The following is a 6,000-nucleotide window of genomic DNA, read 5'->3' as shown; positions in this document are numbered from 1 at the left end:
CCACCTGCTGCTGAAACCCTCATTGATGCCTTTGTTACCTCCAGACTTGAAATTCTAATGCATTTCTGGCTGGTTTCCTACATTCTAACCTCCATAAACTTGGAGTGATCCAAAAGTGCTCTAGTGTGAACTCATACCAAACCCGATTCACCTATCACCCTTGTGCATGTAGATCGACATTGGCTCCTAGTTAAGCAATGTTTTGATTTTAAAATTCTCTTCCCTCATTTTAAATCGCTCCATGACCTTACCTATTGATTGATTAGCAGCTCTGGGAAATCCTCTCAGTTGGGGAAAGAAGCCAAGGCCTTAGGCAATTAACTGCCTGGCAATCGTAAACTCTGGTTTACGGTGATTTCCTGGGCCAGTGGAGGTAGTCTTATCCATAAGTTTCCAGCCAGTGGGTAGGGCCACCAGTTCATCAAAATATTGCGGCTGCTGTCTCTCTCTTTACTTTTCTCTCTGCCACACTCTTGAACTCTATTTCAATGACCAGAATATTATGCTTCCCCACTGGTGGGTTTTTAGATTGGGGGTGGGGGGTGGGGGGGGTGGGGGCGGAGGGGAGGGGACCTGGTGATGGGAACATGAAATTGAAGGGACAGAATTCCCTCCAGATTTCCACCTGCTCCGACCACACAGCGACTTTATGCTGGGCAGGCAAGGTCTTGGATGGGAAGCCTGCCATTTCTCCAATGATGCCCTTAAGTGGCCTATAATTGGCCATTTCCCACCCAGCCTCAACTTTTGACTCTGATGGAACAGCACCTCATCTTCCGACTCGGCACTTTACAGCCTTCCGGACTGAATATTGAGTTCAATAATTTTAGATCTTGAACTCTCTCCTCCATCCCCACCCCCCTTTCCGTTTCTTCCCCCTCCTTTTTGTCTTTTCCAGTAATTTTTTCTTTTCCCACCTTTTTCCAATATTTTTAAATGTATCTCCACCCATTGCTTATCCCTACCTTTTAGTATTCCCCCACCCCCACTAGGGCTATCTGTACCTTGTCTGTCTTGCCTTCTACTCTTAATTAGCACATTCCTTTAGATAATATCACCACCTTCAACACCTCTTTGTCCTTTTGTCTGTGACATCTTTTGGTTATCTCCACCTATTACTGGCTGCTTGTCCCAACAAACCCCACCCCCCCCGCCCCCCCACCCCTTAAACCAGCTTATATTTCACCCCTTTCCTATTTTTACTTAGTTCTGTTGAAGGGTCATGAGGACTCGAAACGGCAACTGTGCTCTCCTCTGCCGATGCTGCCAGACCTGCTGAGTTTTTCCAGGTATTTCTGTTTCTGTTTTTGTTCTCAACTTTTGACTCTTCTGAGTCGACCAAGTAAACTAAATTAACAAATTAGAGCAAAATAAAAGGCAGCCCCTTAAAGTGAAGCTGCAAAAACAAAGACAAAATTTAAAAGAAACTTACAACCATTAAACCAAAATGTGATTGAGAGGGTCAATCAAACACCCCAGTCCCCGCGGTGCCCACCCAGCATGGGAGGCCTCGCCAGTGCCGGCAGACACCATGTGCTCCCTCTCCAGGGAAACCCGGCATGCGAACATAGCCGAAGAAGAGGGGCAGACAGTCAGGTCGATCGATCCCCTCGATCGCCCACTGCCTCGACCTGTTGAAGCCTCAACGTTTAGGCTGGTGGGAGGAGTGAAATTCCATGCGATACAGAACAAAGTTACCACCCAGGCAGGAAGTGGGTGGGTGGGTGAGGGGGGCGCCTCAATCAGAAGCCCCCATTTGAAGCCAGGCACACACCCACCACCACCCCCATCCCGTGTCTCCCTTTACAGATCTCTGCCCACACCAGCCTCTTCCCCGAGACGCAAATTGCCCCATTCGCCAACCCCCCGACCCCCCCACAAGGCGTTCCCTACCCTGCCCCAGCAACTGCTTGAAATTAGCTGGGCCTCCGCTGCCTGGATTTAGGCTCCGGCCTCCTCCTGCATTTCTTCATCTGCCCACTGCAGCACCATTGTTGCCGGGACTGGAGAGCTGCCGGCCAATCAGATTGGCTGGCAGCTAAGGCGGGAGTTCCTCCTGTATGAGGTGCTCAAGTTTTGCCCGCAGCCACTTAACACTCATTCAAATGTGAAATGGCCACAGGGCACTCGGAGCCAGCGGGGGTGGGGGGTTGGGGTGACACTTCGGATTGCAGGAAGCAAGACCCAGCCATCTGGAAACTTCAGGCCTCTCTCTACCTCTATCTTTCTTTATTTCTCTTAATCTTTCCACCTCTCCCTACCTCTCTCTTTCCCTCATGTTTAGACATGTGAATCACCTGTGTTCAAATGCAGCAAGTGCTTCCAGTGGTGGTTTAATAGACACCAGGCCAAAATTGACAAGTGCAATATTGAATAAGGATATTGTTTAGAAAATATTCTCAGCATCACGGTTGTATTATAAAAGCCTATATTTATATGACCTACATTACAAAACCTAAAGCACATGAACCAGACTATGGCTCCCTTTTAAAACACAATTCTAGAAAATGCTTTAAATATTAATATTATGCGCCTCAGTTTCTTCTATGTTTCCTTCATCATTAAAACAATATTCTGAGCGGGAATAAAACAAATTGTATTTTATTCAAAATTTAAGGCAGGGAGAGATTCAATAGATCCAAACAGTTTCCGTCTAGATCAAATAAGATGTCTATTTCATTGCTTTATGGTGTGGGTTGCTGTAGGAAGTTACAGACCAAGCAAGGAATGGTAACATAATGACAATATTGCTAGGATTAGTAATCCTAAACCCTGGATGACTGACCCAGGGACATGAGTTCAAATCCCACCACAACAGTTGAGGAATTAACATCACAATAACCTTTGACCAAGTAGCAGTGCATTAAGGAAAGTGATTACTTTAAAAGGCCTGTTGAAACTGTAGTTGTCGTTAAGAATATTTGAAAAGGAGTTTGCATCAATTGTAAAGTGATCAATTGTAATTTTCTTGGATAAATAAGGAATGCTGGTCTCTGTGAACTGGCAACCCTTGACGTGGAAGCAGGTACCAGCAGGAAGGAAGTTAAGAAAGAAGCCCTATGGTCAGACACAAACATGAGCTGCAGACGCAAAGAAAAGCTACAAGCAGAGGAGCTGAAGTGGGTCAGCAGACAAATGCAGACACAATTGGAAAGTGTGGAGACAGACAGAAAGGGGAACAAAGAGAGTTCCTGCAAGGGGAAGAAAGAAATCGCTCTCAGGAAGTGGTCAGTTTTTTCTGTTTAGCAGAAAAGGAGACAGGAGCTCTTGGAGGTACTATGTGAGCTGGCTAAAAAGGTCCGGTAGGTGGCACCATCAGGACTGTTACGACCTGAGGGAAGGTGTGTTCATAGAAGTGCACCTTGCTGATAATAATTGTACCCGTGAAACTAAAAGGTGAAAGCTGTAGTCGAATAGAACTCCTGACCTACCCTCCATGAATAAAGGACTGTGCAGCTACATAGTGCCACATTTGCTTGGGGAGTGGTGTGAATGCTTGTGGTCACGTAAGATGTATGTTTGTTGTATTGGCTTTCAAAGTGAAATTTAAAAGCAAATACCTGCTGATGCTGAAGACCTGAAATAAAAACACTAAGTGCCGGAAAAACTCAGCCGGTCTGGCAGCATCTGTGGAGAGAGAAACAGAGTTAACGTTTTGAGTCCATTATGACTCTTCTTCAGAACTGAAGAGTGGTAGGGATGTGATGGGTTTTATGCTGTTGAGAGAGGGGGAGGGATGGGTGGAGCAATACAGAGAGGGTATTACAAGGATAGGTAAGAGGGTGGGGAAGATTAAATGACAAAGAATTATTGGAACACAAGGCAAAGGGAGGGCTAATGATAGTATTAAGGACGCAAAGTCCAGAGTAGGTGTTAATAGCAGAATAAAGGTCAGCACTAATATAAAAACAAAAAAACTGCGGATGCTGGAAATCCAAAACAAAAACAGAATTACCTGGAAAAACTCAGCAGGTCTGGCAGCATCGGCGGAGAAGAAAAGAGTTGACGTTTCGAGTCCTCATGACCCTTCGACAGAACTTGAGTTCGAGTCCAAGAAAGAGCTGAAATATAAGCTGGTTTAAGGTGTGTGTGTGGGGGGCGGAGAGATAGAGAGACAGAGAGGTGGAGAGGGGGCGGTGTGGTTGTAGGGACAAACAAGCAGTGATAGAAGCAGATCATCAAAAGATATCAACGACAATAGTACAATAGAACACATAGGTGTTAAAGTTCTTAATTAGCACATTCGTTTAGATAATATCACCAATTTTAACTTTAACACCTATGTGTTCTATTGTACTATTGTCGTTGACATCTTTTGATGATCTGCTTCTATCACTGCTTGTTTGTCCCTACAACCACACCCCCCCTCCACTTCTCTGTCTCTCTATCTCTCCGCCCCCCATACACACACCTTAAACCAGCTTATATTTCAACTCTTTCTTGGACTTGAACTCAAGTTCTGTCGAAGGTTCATGAGGACTCAAAACGTCAACTCTTTTCTTCTCCGCCGATGCTGCCAGACCTGCTGAGTTTTTCCAGGTAATTCTGTTTTTGTAAAGGTCAGCACTGTTTGAAAGCAAAAACATGAGAACAAGATACAGACTGGCACTTGAGGAAAGAAATTCAAAGCGGAGGACAGAATTCATGGTCTGACATTGTTGAACTCAGCATTGAGCTCTGAAGGCTGCCAAGTGCCTAATTGAAAGGTGAGGTGGTTGTTCCTCCAGTTTGTGTTGGGATTCAGTGGAACATTGTAGCAGGCCGAGAACAGAAATGTGAGCATGAGAACACGATGCTGAATTGAAATAGCAAGCAACCAGAAGGCAGGGGTCATACTTGTGGAATGTGTCAAGGTGTTTCATCAAGTGGCCACCCAGTATGAGTTTGGTCTCCCTAATGTGGAGGAGACTGCATTATGAGCAGTGAATACAATAGACTAAATTGAAATAAATATAACTAAATCACGGCTTCATCTGGAAGGTGTGAATGGGGCCTTGGACAGTGAGGAGGGAGCAGGGAGGAGGTAAAGGAGCAGGTGCTATACTTCCTGTGATTGCATGGGAAGGTGTCATGGTAAAGGGGTCAAGTGTTGGGGGAGGGTGATAGAGGAGTGGACCAGGCTGTCACAGAGGGAACAGTCCCTTCGGAACACTGACAGGAGAGGGGAGGGGAGGGGAAGATATGTTTGGTGCTGGCATCATGCTGGTGAAGGCAGAGATGGTGAAGGATGATCCTTTGAATATTCAGAATGGAGAGTGGAAAGTGTGGACAAAGAGAACACTGTTATCATTCTTGGAGGGAGGGGTAGTGGTGAGGGCAGAAGTGCAAGAAATGGGTTGGGCACATCCATTCCTACAGCGGGGGGGATTCCTCAGCTGAGGTAAAAGGAAGACAACTCGGAAGGGCCATTGTGGAAGATAGCATTATCAGAACAGATGCAATAGAGATGGAGAAACTGAGGGAATGGAATGAAGTCCTAATGTGAAGCAGGGTGTGAGGACAGGGTGTGAGGAGGTGTAGTCAAGGTAGCTGAGGGAATCGGCAAAGTGAAACTTACCTTTTTTTTGGAAGCTATTATCATTTGCCTGTTAATTCATGTGTAATTTGTGCTGGCTCTGATTCATGTTAAAGTAAAAGCTACAAAAAGCGGAATCTTGCTGGTAGTCTCTTCATTTGACAAGGGGGGCCGGGGGTGGTGGTGGGGGGGGGGGGGGGGGGGGGGGGGGGGGGGGGTGGGGTGGTGGGGGGGTGGGGGGTGGTGGGGGGGTGGGGGGTGGTGGGGATTGTCATTCAGTAAATTTGATTATTTTGGTTTATGGTTTCCTCAAAGGGATCTTAACAGCCTTCGATTAATTTCATGAATCTGGAATGAAAAGCTGGTATCAGTAATGGTAACCATCGGATTGGCATAAGAACCCTTCTGGTTCAATGTCGCTTTTGGGAATGGCTGCCACCCTTACCCAATTTACCCAATATGTGATTCCAGACCAACAGGAATGA

This window comes from Carcharodon carcharias, chromosome 7, assembly GCF_017639515.1.
Source record: "Carcharodon carcharias isolate sCarCar2 chromosome 7, sCarCar2.pri, whole genome shotgun sequence".
Classification (NCBI taxonomy): Eukaryota; Metazoa; Chordata; class Chondrichthyes; order Lamniformes; family Lamnidae; genus Carcharodon; species Carcharodon carcharias.
Note: the sequence above shows the minus strand (reverse complement) of the source record.